The sequence below is a fragment of the Ostrea edulis genome, chromosome 10 (assembly GCF_947568905.1).
Source record: "Ostrea edulis chromosome 10, xbOstEdul1.1, whole genome shotgun sequence".
Taxonomy (NCBI): Eukaryota; Metazoa; Mollusca; class Bivalvia; order Ostreida; family Ostreidae; genus Ostrea; species Ostrea edulis.
In genome coordinates, this window is record NC_079173.1 from 36,775,250 (window position 1) to 36,791,790 (window position 16,541).

Consider the following 16,541-nt stretch of genomic DNA (forward strand, 5'->3'; position numbering starts at 1 on the left):
CTAAACGGTCCGTTACAATACAATGGAATCCGTTCTAAATCAACGGATAAACGGACCGTTGAAAATCAACGGAAAATAGTTCTGATAACTATTAACAAGAAAACATTACGTTACTTTCATAAAACATATTAAAATAATACAAGTTTGATTCATTCGTAACTGTAGAATAAATTAATTACCTTAAAACTCATTATTCTTTCTATCCGTGAATGCAAGAATATCTCTTGGCGGATCAAAGAAGTAAAGCGGAAATAGACCATAATGCAATGCGCCGACATTAAAAATAGAACGAAAACTGTCTGCAACCTAACAACATGTGTTTACAAGAAACAGGTAAAATAACAATGAATACGTAACGAGATTAAATCCCTGAATAGATTAAGCATACATTATAATATCTGTGCAAGTATTCCAATAAAAGACATCGTAAATATTTGAGACATTCAATGTATTTTTCACACGTGTGGGTCTACTTTCACTTTGTCTACGATCGTATGTTCCAAAACAATACAAAGCAGTAGCACACTGCCGCTAAATATTAACATGCTAAAAAATATTCATCTTTAGCAAAGATAAATTACTCGTAAGGGCTACACTAGTAAATACAATATTCATTAAAATTGTAACAGACAAAACTTTACATAACAATTACTGATATGTACAAACACATGGATAAACACACAAACAATTATTTTGGTTGAACATGTTTTGTGATGACACAGATCTTGAAAGTAAGTAATAAGTCGAAAAATGGCCAATATGTTAGATATCGAATGGTCCGGGACTGTTTAAAGAAGTTTGTGCCTTATAACGTCGAAGTTAAAATATTTTATCGACATTAGGTTATACGCTACCTGACAATGTCCACGAAATCAGGCCAATGCTTACACTATAGCATTTTTTTTTCTATTTATCAATTATATAGTACATTATGTTTTCGATTATTGCGTTTGACAAGAAAAAAAACACCATTTATTCATTTTCTTTCTGTAAATTTGTTAATTCAACATTATGTTTTAAAAATATCCTCACAGAGGGCTGCCCACACCATTAACTCCTTTTTTTTTTTTTTTTTTTTTTACCTTTGTATAACTTTGAGAAGAAGTCGCTTGTTCTGCAAAAATATGCGTTTGTTAATTCTGTTATATGGTTTCCATCTGAGCCAATGAGCTCGGATATAGTTTTATTTCCACTGTTTCTTTTTTTTTTCCAATTTACAAAGAAAAAAATTCCACCCATTTCATACCAAGTAGCCTTTCACCGTAACACTAAACCTTCAACATAGTTAGCCCTTGAATTTTGTAATGCTTGCTGCTTTTCTTCAAGTAATTTTAAAATATCTGATTTTCCACATGAATTTACTACAGACTCCAATTCTAAAATTTATTTTTCTGATAATTTCTTTCTATTTTCAGAATCTCCCCCAAAATTGATCACTAACTCTAAATTTTATACCTTCCCTTTGCTCCAAGTCACCAGATTTCATATACTCGTGTATTGTTTCCCTGATGCATTGTTTCACCCTATCTAGATATCGAGTTTCCAATGATAATTGAGAATTAAATTTCCAGTAACCCTTTCCCCTTTTACTTTAACTTATTTAATTTAAAACAAAAATTGCAGAATGGTCTATTCTATAACCAGGAATAATTTTAGTGTCTAGCAATTTGATAAACATAGAATCCGAAACTAGGAAACAATCAATTCTAGACTGAATTATTGGTTTTTATCTCCTCCAGGAAAATGTCCAACTTCCTCATTTCATACCCCCACTTGTCACAAATTCCCAGCTCTGTCTTTGTTTTTCATGTGCCTTTAGAATGTTTAATCTTTTTTAAAACTTAAATGTGCTTTTATCTTTATCTTGAACAACATTCCAGTCATCACAAAAATCAATCGACATATTTTCCAACTTAGTGACCTCAATTAGAATATTTTGAAAACCCCACTGCGCTATCCAAATTAGGACCATGTAAATTAACTAATGTAAATCTAGTATCATTTGCTGTTAAATCTAAAATAATAAATCTACCAGAGTCCTTTAAGACAGAGTGAATAGTGAATTCAACATTATTTCGGAACATGATAGCAACACCTGCAGAACTGCTTGAATAACTACTAAAAATAGATTTGTCTCCCCATTCTGACTCCCATAACCTCTCAACATCTGGTGTACAATGTGCTTCTTGAAAACACATAATAGACACATAATTATATTTTACCTAATTAAATACATCCTTACGCTTTTGAGTACTTGATGCAAATCATCTAACATTCATAATATACTCAACTTTCTACCTTACTAGACATGGTTTTGGATAAAATAAAAATATAAACTTTATACATATCTATGAATTGCTGAAATAGAGGTACCCACCCTCACACACACTGACACAAACATACCCCAAAACACAACTATGAGATACAAAATTAATGTTACATTACCAAGTCTATTGTTAGGCATACCTTAAAGCCTAAAGTGAAATGTCACACCTGTTTCTTGCAACTCCTGTCTATTGGTGGTCACTTCATTTGGTAGATTACTTCTTTCACATATGGATGTTTTTGTCAATGTCATCGATAACATCCAGTTTATGTCTTTTCCACTTTTGTCCATGGCGAAAATGTACCCATTAAAGTACCACGCACTATCAATCATATGTCCGCGTTGTTCTGCCTTCAAGTTTTTCAGTAGTTGTGCATTCATGTTAGTGATGTGGTCACCCATAATGAAACTGTTTCCTCTTTGTGATGACAACTTTCCTCAAATCATTGGTTAGGAACTTTGAAATCAATGGTTTTGGATGTTTTTTTTATTGCTGGATGGTATCCAATGTATTGCCAGGATGTCTCGCTGGTCCAGCTCTACACCTGCCTTTTCTGCAACTATTGCAAAGAATTCCTCTTTCGTTTTCTGACCTTAGTGCTCCGGCCAATTGAGAATCTGTAAATTATTTTTCTGTGAATACTGCTAGTTGAAATCTCTCATGCTGATAGCTGTTTTAGCAAGTTTATTGATTTCTTTTATCCGGTTGTCCAGTTTTGTGAGCTAGGTTTTAAGTTTATCGACATGTTGGTCTCATTGTCCATAATGGCAAATAAAACTTCAAATTACTCGCCCTTGATTACAGGTGGCGCACGATCCGTTAACGTCCAAGGCGTTTCTAACCTCAAGTTTAGAGAGCGTCGGAAGGACATGTTTAGATTAGAAAGTTGTTGAATATTTAGAAACGATGGCGGATTACGGTTCGCAGGACCTCACTGCGCTTAGAGACGAACTTAGAAAACGCATTGCAAGACTCTCTGGGCGGAAAGGAAAGCACGTTGAGAGTTTCAGCTGTAACCGAATTTTCTCTGTCACATCGATTAAATAAAGACATTCATTACACATTGAACGTTTTTCATTATAAACTACTTCGTGGTGAAGCTTAAATGCTTAAACAGTAGTTTAGGTTGAATATATGATATACAATACATCATAATTCTTTATAAGTTGTTGAATTGCATATGTTTAAAACAATAAGATGCGGACCCTCCTCCCCCCCCCCCCCTCTCTCTCTCTCTCTCTCTCGGATTAAGAATATCAATTATTAAATATATCCATATATATCTGAAATTCTATTATTAAGCTGTTAAAATGTGTAGTAATAGTGAATGTATATGTATAACTTCTCTTTATGAAATAAAATTCACGATAGTGAAGGCACATGTATACAGAGTACATGATATATCATACCACATTAAACAGTTTATTTGCGTGTTTTAACTTATATCACTTACATGATGACGTCACGATAGGTAAACAGATTGCGATTAACTTTTTATTAGTCCATAGGGCAAGCGAGAGCATAAAAATTGGCAGGTCAAATAAATTTTACTACCCCATATGCTAGCTCTACAATAATGATTCAAAATTTCGAGTTTCTACATTTTAATTGAATATTACAATTTGGATTGTAAGTTTAAGACGGAAGTTCAAGCTTTCTTTCAACTTCTAAATTCACCTCTCCATCCATATACTATGATTGATATACTATGAGTTGGTTGTACTCTGCGTGAAAAGCACGACTGTATCCTGCGTATAGGAATGGTTGTATCCAAATGACGTTTGTCCATGGTGTTGCAGGAAACCGATGTAGGCCTACATAATTTGACCCGTGTTTACTTTCATGTATAAGGATTTATCATGTTTATATGTACCATGACAGCTTATGATATGAATGATTTAATACTAAAATACATCATTTAACAAATGTAGTACACTTTTCAATTTGAAGGTCAATTTGAATGTTCATACTTTAGATTGAAATCGAAGTTACAAGTGAATATTGAAAAACATAATGCAATGATTTTTTAAAATGAAAACCACAATGAACAATAGGCCTATGTGTGGCTTTTATCATAAACACAACATTGTATATATGATAGAGACATTTGTAATTTACTTCATTTGGATAAATTATAGCTTTATGAATCTGCATTTAATTTTGATAAAAGTAGATATGATTCAAATTTTATTTCTAAAAAATTCAGAAATATCTTAAGCTCTTGAGATGCATTTTTTTTTTCTGGTTTGCGTCAACAGTTAAAATAGGCTAGGACTGGTATTCGTTTCTCTGACGTATTGGACTGTACTGTGACACTTTTTGAATTAAAACAAAATTAACAATGAAAGTAAAGTGTTGAAATTAATTTACAATCCAGTCATCAAAAACGAAAACAATACCTAAGAATAATCACTGCCTTACAGTTACTGTCTGATTATAGTCACCCCTCCATTACAGTCGTACCGAGTGACGGTGGATGGGGGGGGGGGGGGGGGGGGGTGCTATTAGCAATCGCGTTCATTCATATTTTGACGACCTTGGTTAACTCTAAAATTAATTTTTAAATGACATCTGAAATGTATTTTTGTACCATACTTGGTTTATATATTGATGACTCAAATTTTCCCTGTTCGATTATAGATCTAGTCTAGAAGGGGGGGGGGGGGGGGGGGGTCATAGAATTATAAGATCATTGATGACTGTATCACTAAGGATAGATAAAATTTCAGCATAAAACATTCATGCAGAATATTACGATCTACAGAGCAAATGTTTAATCCCCCGTAAATACTTTTTGCAACAAAGTCGTCATCTGATATCTGTGAAGTCGAACTGAACTGAAGACTGAAGTTTATTGCGCACGACGCTGAGTGGAACTTAAAACGATCGCTGTCGCTGTCACATTTGATGACAATGAACCAATTGAATTTTTTAAAAGCTTCATATCTCGGGAATTCTACCCCCGCTCCCTATTTGCACAACAAAAACCTTGCACTCTCTTATAAATATTGGGAAAGGCTATAAGCCCGTGAACTGATCCGACCGGAAACTCCGTGCACTCAAACAGACACAAATTGCATACGTCATACCTTATACTTTCGTTTTCCTATATATGATGTTGTACTCGGCAGTTGTACTCTGTTCACGGGCCTGATTCTAACACGAATTAAAATGTGATCCAGTTTCCGGGCCTGACTTTAATACTAATTAGGATAAGATTCAGTTCACGGGCCTCTAATTAGGATATGATCCAGTTCACGGGCCTGACTCTAACTCTAATTAGGATATGATCCAGTTCACGGACCTCATTCTAACACTAATTAAGATGTGATCCCGTTCACGGGCCTGATTCTAACACTAATTAGGATGTGATCCAGTTCACGGGCCTCTAATTAGGATATGATCCAGTTCACGGGCCTGACTCTAACACTAATTAGGATATGATCCAGTTCACGGCCCTGATTCTAACACTAATTAGGATGTGATTGAGTTCACGGGACTGCTTCTAACACTAATTAGGATGTGATCCAGTTCACGGGCCTGACTCTAACACCAATTAAGATGTGATTCAGTTCACGGGCCTCTAATTAGGATATGATGCAGTTCACGGGCCTGACTCTAACACTAATTAGGATGTGATTGAGTACACGGGCCTGATTCTAACACTAATTAGTATATGATCCAGTTCACAGACCTGATTCTAACACTAATTAAGATGTGATTCAGTGCACTGGCCTCTAATTAGGATATGATCCAGTTCACGGGCCTGACTCTAACACTAATTAGGATGTGATTGAGTTCACGGGCCTGATTCTAACACTAATTAGGATATGACCCAGTTCACGGGCCTAATTCTAACACTGATTGGGATGTGGTTGAGTTCACGGGCCTGATTCTAACACTAATTAGGATGTGATCCAGTTTACGGGCCTGATTCTAACACTAATTAGGATATGATCCAGTTCACGGACCTCATTCTAACACTAATTAAGATGTGATTCAGTTCACGGGCCTCTAATTAGGATAGGATATGATCCAGTTCACGGGCCTGACTCTAACACTAATTAGGATGTGATTGAGTTCACGGGCCTGATTCTAACACTAATTAAGATATGAGTCAGTTCACGGGCCTAATTCTAACACTAATTAGGATGTGATCCAGTTCACGGGCCTATAATTAGGATATGATCCAGTTCACGGACCTCATTCTAACACTAATTAAGATGTGATCCCGTTCACGGGCCTGATTCTAACACTAATTAGGATGTGATCCAGTTCACGGGCCTCTAATTAGGATATGATCCAGTTCACGGGCCTGACTCTAACACTAATTAGGATATGATCCAGTTCACGGACCTCATTCTAACACTAATTAAGATGTGATTCAGTTCACGGGCCTAATTGTAACACTAATTAGGATGTGATCCAATTCACGGGCCTAATTCTAACACTGATTAAAATGTGATTCAGTTCACGGGCCTCTAATTAGGATATGATCCTAATCAGAGTTCACGGGCCTGATTCTAACACTAATTAAGATGTGATTCAGTTCACGGGCATGATTCTAACACTAATTAGGATGTGATCCAGTTCACGGGCCTCTAATTAGGATATGGTCCAGTTCACGGGCCTGCCTCTAACACTAATTAGGATGTGGTTGAGTTCACGGGCCTGATTCTAACACTAATTACGATGTAATTCAGTTCACGGGCCTCTAATTAGGATATGATTCAGTTCACGGGCCTGATTCTAACACTAATTAGGATGTGATCCAGTTCACGGGCTTGATTCTAACACTAATTAGGATATGATCCAGTTCACAGGCCTAATTCTAACACTAATTAAGATGTGATTCAGTTCACGGGCCTCTAATTAGGATATGATCCAGTTCACGGGCCTGACTCTAACACTAATTAGGATGTGATTCAGTTCACGGGTCTGATTCTAACACTAATTAGGATATGATCCAGTTCACGGGCCTAATTCTAACACTGATTAAGATGTGATTCAGTTCACGGGCCTCTAATTAGGATATGATCCAGTTCACGGGCCTGATTCTAACACTGATTGGGATGTGGTTGAGTTCGCAGGCCTGATTCTAACACTAATTAGGATGTGATTGAGTTCACGGGCCTCATTCTAACACTAATTAGGATATGATCCAGTTCACGGGCCTAATTCTAACACTGATTGGGATGTGGTTGAGTTCACGGGCCTGATTCTAACACTAATTAGGATGTGATCCAGTTCACGAGCCTGATTCTAACACTAATTAGGATATGATCCAGTTCACGGACCTCATTCTAACACTAATTAAGATGTGATTCAGTTCACGGGCCTCTAATTAGGATATGATCCAGTTCACGGGCCTGACTCTAACACTAATTAGGATGTGATTGAGTTCACGGGCCTGATTCTAACACTAATTAGGATATGATCCAGTTCACGAGCCTAATTCTAACTCTGATTAAGATGTGATTCAGTTCACGGGCCTCTAATTAGGATATGATCCAGTTCACGGGCCTGACTCTAACACTAATTAGGATGTGATTGAGTTCACGGGCCTGACTCTAATACTAATTAGGATGTGGTTGAGTTCACGGGCCTGATTCTAACACTAATTAAGATATGATTCAGTTCACGGGCCTAATTCTAACACTAATTAGGATGTGATCCAGTTCACGGGCCTCTAATTAGGATATGATCCAGTTCACGGGCCTGACTCTAACACTAATTAGGATGTGGTTGAGTTCACGGGCCTGATTCTAACACTAATTAAGATGTGATTCAGTTCACGGGCCTAATTGTAACACTAATTAGGATGTGATCCAGTTCACGGGCCTGATTCTAACACTAATTAGGATGTGATCCAGTTCACGGGCCTGACTCTAACACCAATTAAGATGTAATTCAGTTCACGGACCTCTAATTAGGATATGATGCAGTTCACGGGCCTGACTCTAACACTAATTAGGATGTGATTGAGTACACGGGCCTGATTCTAACACTAATTAGGATATGATCCAGTTCACGGACCTGATTCTAACACTAATTAAGATGTGATTCAGTGCACTGGCCTCTAATTAGGATATGATCCAGTTCACGGGCCTGACTCTAACACTAATTAGGATGTGATCCAGTTCACGGGCCTGATTCTAACACTAATTAGGATATGATCCAGTTCACAGGCCTAATTCTAACACTAATTAAGATGTGATTCAGTTCACGGGCCTCTAATTAGGATATGATCCAGTTCACGGGCCTGACTCTAACACTAATTAGGATATGATCCAGTTCACGGGCCTAATTCTAACACTGATTAAGATGTGATTCAGTTCACGGGCCTCTAATTAGGATATGATCCAGTTCACGGGCCTGACTCTAACACTAATTAGGATGTGATTGAGTTCACGGAACTGTTTCTAACACTAATTAGGATGTGATCCAGTTCACGGGCCTAATTCTAACACTGATTAAGATGTGATTCAGTTCACGGGCCTCTAATTAGGATATGATCCAGTTCACGGGCCTGACTCTAACACTAATTAGGATGTGATCCAGTTCATGGGCCTGATTCTAACACTAATTAGGATATGATCCAGTTCACGGGCCTAATTCTAACACTAATTAAGATGTGATTCAGTTCACCGGCTTCTAATTAGGATATGATCCAGTTCACGGGCCTGACTCTAACACTAATTAGGATGTGATTAAGTTCACGGGTCTGATTCTAACACTAATTAGGATATGATCCAGTTCACGGGCCTAATTCTAACACTAATTAGGATGTGATCCAGTTCACGGGCCTCTAATCAGGATATGATCCAGTTCACGGGCCTGACTCTAACACTAATTAGGATGTGGTTGAGTTCACGGGCCTAATTCTAACACTAATTAAGATGTGATTCAGTTCACGGGCCTAATTGTAACACTAATTAGGATGTGATCCAATTCACGGGCCTAATTCTAACACTGATTAAAATGTGATTCAGTTCACGGGCCTCTAATTAGCATATGATCCTAATCAGAGTTCACGGGCCTGATTCTAACACTAATTAAGATGTGATTCAGTTCACGGGCATGATTCTAACACTAATTAGGATGTGATCCAGTTCACGGGCCTCTAATTAGGATATGGTCCAGTTCACGGGCCTGCCTCTAACACTAATTAGGATGTGGTTGAGTTCACGGGCCTGATTCTAACACTAATTACGATGTAATTCAGTTCACGGGCCTCTAATTAGGATATGATTCAGTTCACGGGCCTGATTCTAACACTAATTAGGATGTGATCCAGTTCACGGGCTTGATTCTAACACTAATTAGGATATGATCCAGTTCACAGGCCTAATTCTAACACTAATTAAGATGTGATTCAGTTCACGGGCCTCTAATTAGGATATGATCCAGTTCACGGGCCTGACTCTAACACTAATTAGGATGTGATTCAGTTCACGGGTCTGATTCTAACACTAATTAGGATATGATCCAGTTCACGGGCCTAATTCTAACACTGATTAAGATGTGATTCAGTTCACGGGCCTCTAATTAGGATATGATCCAGTTCACGGGCCTGATTCTAACACTGATTGGGATGTGGTTGAGTTCGCAGGCCTGATTCTAACACTAATTAGGATGTGATTGAGTTCACGGGCCTCATTCTAACACTAATTAGGATATGATCCAGTTCACGGGCCTAATTCTAACACTGATTGGGATGTGGTTGAGTTCACGGGCCTGATTCTAACACTAATTAGGATGTGATCCAGTTCACGGGCCTGATTCTAACACTAATTAGGATATGATCCAGTTCACGGACCTCATTCTAACACTAATTAAGATGTGATTCAGTTCACGGGCCTCTAATTAGGATATGATCCAGTTCACGGGCCTGACTCTAACACTAATTAGGATGTGATTGAGTTCACGGGCCTGATTCTAACACTAATTAGGATATGATCCAGTTCACGAGCCTAATTCTAACTCTGATTAAGATGTGATTCAGTTCACGGGCCTCTAATTAGGATATGATCCAGTTCACGGGCCTGACTCTAACACTAATTAGGATGTGATTGAGTTCACGGGCCTGACTCTAATACTAATTAGGATGTGGTTGAGTTCACGGGCCTGATTCTAACACTAATTAAGATATGATTCAGTTCACGGGCCTAATTCTAACACTAATTAGGATGTGATCCAGTTCACGGGCCTCTAATTAGGATATGATCCAGTTCACGGGCCTGACTCTAACACTAATTAGGATGTGGTTGAGTTCACGGGCCTGATTCTAACACTAATTAAGATGTGATTCAGTTCACGGGCCTAATTGTAACACTAATTAGGATGTGATCCAGTTCACGGGCCTGATTCTAACACTAATTAGGATGTGATCCAGTTCACGGGCCTGACTCTAACACCAATTAAGATGTAATTCAGTTCACGGACCTCTAATTAGGATATGATGCAGTTCACGAGCCTGACTCTAACACTAATTAGGATGTGATTGAGTACACGGGCCTGATTCTAACACTAATTAGGATATGATCCAGTTCACGGACCTGATTCTAACACTAATTAAGATGTGATTCAGTGCACTGGCCTCTAATTAGGATATGATCCAGTTCACGGGCCTGACTCTAACACTAATTAGGATGTGATCCAGTTCACGGGCCTGATTCTAACACTAATTAGGATATGATCCAGTTCACAGGCCTAATTCTAACACTAATTAAGATGTGATTCAGTTCACGGGCCTCTAATTAGGATATGATCCAGTTCACGGGCCTGACTCTAACACTAATTAGGATATGATCCAGTTCACGGGCCTAATTCTAACACTGATTAAGATGTGATTCAGTTCACGGGCCTCTAATTAGGATATGATCCAGTTCACGGGCCTGACTCTAACACTAATTAGGATGTGATTGAGTTCACGGAACTGTTTCTAACACTAATTAGGATGTGATCCAGTTCACGGGCCTAATTCTAACACTGATTAAGATGTGATTCAGTTCACGGGCCTCTAATTAGGATATGATCCAGTTCACGGGCCTGACTCTAACACTAATTAGGATGTGATCCAGTTCATGGGCCTGATTCTAACACTAATTAGGATATGATCCAGTTCACGGGCCTAATTCTAACACTAATTAAGATGTGATTCAGTTCACGGGCTTCTAATTAGGATATGATCCAGTTCACGGGCCTGACTCTAACACTAATTAGGATGTGATTAAGTTCACGGGTCTGATTCTAACACTAATTAGGATATGATCCAGTTCACGGGCCTAATTCTAACACTGATTAAGATGTGATTCAGTTCACGGGCCTCTAATTAGGATATGATCCAGTTCACGGGCCTGATTCTAACACTGATTAGGATGTGGTTGAGTTCGCAGGCCTGATTCTAACACTAATTAGGATGTGATTGAGTTCACGGGACTCATTCTAACACTAATTAGATGTGATACAGTTCACGGGCCTCTAATTAGGATGTGATCCAGTTCACAAGCCTCTAACCCAATCCTTTTGGACCCTAACCCAGTCCCTGTGGAGCATAGCCTAGTCCCTGTAGGGCCTTACCCTGTAGAATGCAGCTTGGTCTCTGTACAACACTACCACATTTTACAGATAATAAATTTTCTGAACATGTTTATTTTTGGTTTAATCATCAGGCACAATACGCCAGTTTCGAGATACGAAATCTTCTGTGTAGGAGGTGCATTCAGTGGAACTTTGAATGACTAAGTGGGACAGAGTGGACCTACAGTCAGCGAGAAAGACGATGAAATGTATTAAAAGCGGCTTCTCTTTTAATGTGTATATGTGGGAAATACAAAATACTATCGAAAGAAATGTTTTACTAAAGTGGAAGCACAAAACCAATGTCATATTTGCAAGTAATGTCTTTGATATGGTACTTATGACCAACGAAATAACGTCATAGGATAAGAATTCTATGTATTTAATTACTTCCTAAATACTTATAACTTACTTAGTTTGTGTATCAGTCGAATTCGGGTGATCTAACAGTGTATGAGAAACTTACTGATTACATTTACTTACGCAGTGATGAATATTAGTCCCACTCCCGCGTGTAAACAAATTGTTTCGCGCCTCACTATACACGAGAGTTCTCCAAAGGGAAATAACTCGGGTGTATCTCGAAACCGGCGTATTGAATAAAGACCCCGTTTCTCTGTGTTACAGACTTTACCAGTCATCTTGAGTTAAATTAATAGTTCTGTGCCAAACCCACTTTTGTGTGCATCATAACTCAAAGTATCTCTATAAATAGTGGAATCTGCAACTACTACATGTAAGAGCTTGACAGTAATTGACAGACATCCCCCCCCCCCAATTTCCTCTGTTACTTTGTCTTGATTTTAAGAAGAAAAAAATGAACATATATAATAGTTTTATTATGAAGACCTTAGACATATAATGATTACATTATCACATTGTTGTAACCTTTGACATTGAAATATTTTTCAGATACATGTACTAATGAAAGAGCTGGTTCGCATTCTACCTCATGCTCCAAGATTGTTTAGCAATTTATAGTAACACATAATGGCTATGTTAGACAGATTGATAATGATGGGTAATCAGATAAAGCATTATAATCAAACATCCTTAATATAAATCAAATTTACATAATCTGTCGAGAATTGATAATCAATTACTGCATGGGTAATTAAAGGGTCTTTCATGAAAAGAAATAAAACATCTATTCATAAAACACATTAAAACAACAATTTTATCTTCCTTTCAGTGATTAATTGGTAAACACATTAAAAGTTTCAATGTTCCATGTGAAATACAACATAATTATTTATTCTCTATGTTAACCAAGAGGCCCATGGGCCACATCACTCACCTGAGTCACCTTGGATCATATTGAAAGATTTTTCCTAAATATTTGTATGTCAAACTTTGATTCCCTAGTGTGGCCCTATCCTACCCCCAGGGGCCATGATTTTAACAAACTTGAATCTGCACTATGTCAGGAAGCTTTCATGTAAATTTCAGCTCTTCTGGCCCAGTGGTTCTTGAGAAGAAGATTTTAAAGATTTTCCCTATATATTTTTATTTAAAACTTTGATCCCCTATTGTGGCCCCATCCAACCCTGGGGGGGAATTGATTAGAACAAATTTGAATCTGCACTATGTCAGGAAGTTCTCATGTATATTTCAGCTCTTTTGGCCCAGTGGTTCTTGATAAGATTTTTAAATGACCCTAACCTATTTTTGCATTTTTGTGATTATCTCCCTTTTGAAGAGGGCATGGCCCTTCATTTGAACAAATGCGAAAGCCCTTCACCCAAGGATGCTTTTGAGTAAGTGTGGTTATTATTGACCAAGTGGTTCTGGAGATGAAGTCGAAAATATAAAAAGTTTAAAGACGGACAGACAGACGACGGACAACAGGCGATCAGAAAAGCTCACTTAAGCTTTCAGCTCAGGTGAGCTAAAAAGTATTTATGTATGGAATAATTTTCTTCATATGTGTCTTTCTTCATCCAATGCTATTTCTCCCCACTTTTAAATTAATGTTTAGATTTAAAATGCATAAAAGTTTCTTGTAAATATGCATATCGACATGTTATGTATGTATATATATATGTGTGTGTGTGTGTGTCCTTATCAACTAGTTTTCATAATTCTGCCTGACGTGCAAGTTAAAACAGTATACCCTTTACAATTCGTTGCCTGCAGTATATAAAAACCTCTCTATGATAAGAATGAGTGGAATTAAACAATGCTATAATTCTAATATACAAATGATCCAAGTGTACATAATCAAATACTCTCCAAAGAAAACAATTTAAACAATGTTAAAGTTGCTGACGAAAATTTACCACAAAGCAAAAGATATGCAAAAGTTTGACATCAGATCAAGTGCCTTTGACCTTGTTAACAATATACAATTCCAATCAAAAGAAATAATAATCTATTCACTGCAAGCTTTGTTTTGTGAGTGCACACTCAGTGGAGGTGCATCTTCTGTTGGCCTCCTCATACGGCATTCCTGTTTTGGAACAAACAAGGAAAACAACAGCCTCTTTCAACATCACTAAGGACAAGTAGTGAGCTGCCATTCTGGAGAGCAAACAAAATTCAATGAAAATTTACAAACTTTAAATAGTGTGCAATCATAATAAACCATACTGTCTTAAAACAATTTTAAGGTTGAAAAAGCATAAAATACATACATATACTATATCAAATTAGTTTTTATGACCGGGATCGAAGATGGGGGGGGGGGGGGGTATTGTTTTGTCCTGTCTGTCATTCTGTAATTCTGTCTGAAACTTTAACCTTGCTAATAACTTTTGAACAGTAAGAGCTAGAACTTTGATATTTCATATGAGTATTTCTTATTACAAGACCTTTATGTTGGTACTAAACCTTTTGACCTTGACATTTGACCTACTTTTAAAGAAATTGACATTGGTCATAACTTGTAAATGGTAAATATTAGAGCCTTCAAATTGCATCTTGTTATATATTAAATTAAATTTATTGTTTTAAGGATATGTTTAAGTTCTTCTGGATATAAATTACTGGTAATTAGCCTTACAGTGGATAATCTAAAAAAGATTTTGCCGAGGTCTTCATTTTGCAAGCCTTGCAGTGTTCTGTATCTGGTAAAGATTGATCTGAAATAGATATTGAAAAATGTTACATTCAAAACATATGATGAAAGCATGAACTCTTTGGGAATAATGTATGATCAATTGCAACTACATGAAGGATTGTCTATGAAATAGACATGAATGGAGTGTGGTGAGAAATCAACACACAGAACAATGGATGGAAGGAAGGACATAATTTAGATAATTATAACAAACATTATACAACCTAGCTATATACATGCTTGGATATGAAAAGTATCAATAATAATTTGGATTATCATTACCCATGAAGAGCCTTGCTGCACATCATTCTGTCCTGGAGTATATTTAAAATGTGTTCCAGTTCCTTAAATATAATATAAATTAGTCAGATTAGAAAGCTTTAATACTTTATGCTATGTGATGCACTACTTGTTTAAAATTTGAGAAAACATGTTCATTCAACTTCATAAAGATGTGCATTTTGGATCCGTACCCACAATATATATTGACAAATTCCTATCGTATCAAAGTAATCAAAATGTGAGCTGCTGATTCTTAAGAAAATTACTTTCTTACCAATACATCAATATACTTTTCCCCGAAGCAGTAAAGTTTGATATATTTATTGAACATCTTCAACGGATTTTTTATGAACTGGTGGTGTCTTTCATGGTCTTCTTCCTCACTGGAAAAAATAATGTTGTCTTGTTAATACATGGTTTTGAAGTGGACATTGTTTTCAGAAGTAAGGATGTAGATGTAAATCATGTTTTCCCTACAATCCCTGGCCAGTAGATTTGAATAATTAGGAGGTTGAACTGAATATTGTCTGCCACAGCCACATATCAAAAATATAAAATGCTCACCATTCATGAATATCACAGTTTATAATTCCTGTCAGTGCATGGAGTAAACTGTCAATCTGCAAGATATTTAATTATCAAATACTTTAATGCTATTCTCTAAACTGGGTACACTGGAACCTGTAATTCATGCAATAAAACACGATATGTTTCTAAAACATATGTGCCCCCCCCCCCCCCCCCCAAGTTGCAAAATTGAAAGGGTTATACGTGTGCCTCATTTAATCGATAGTAGTATCACCAATTCAAAATGTTGAACAGACAATATCTTCCTATGTCAAGAGTGGATTGACCATGTGACCTAAATATCAATAGGGGTCATCTACTCCTTGTATATGTGTACCAAGTTTGGTGTCAATAAAGCAATTAACTCTTAAAATATAGGAAACAAATATATTAATATGTCCAGTTAAACCCTTGACCTTTGACCATGTGACCTCAAAATCAATAGGGGTCATCTTCTAAAGATGTTTCAGTGTACCAAGTTTGATGTTTGTCAAGCAGATGGTTCTCAAGATATTGAGCAGAAAATGTCTTCCTATGTCCATAGTGGTTTGACCTTTTGACCTGAAAAACAATAGGGGTCCTCTTCTACTCATAAAAAACCCACATATGAAATATTATAACCATCAAGTGAATGGTTCTCAAGATATTGAGCGAGCAATGTGGTCTACCAAATGACAGGTGCAAAGCAATATGCCCCTCTTCTTTGAGGGGGCATAAAAATAAAA

At 37.1% G+C, this 16,541-nt stretch overlaps 1 pseudogene; it reads right to left on the reverse strand.

Moving 5' to 3' along the window:
- Positions 1-16,541, reverse strand: part of LOC125652352 (uncharacterized) — a 53,932-nt pseudogene that overhangs the window by 35,696 nt on the left and 1,695 nt on the right.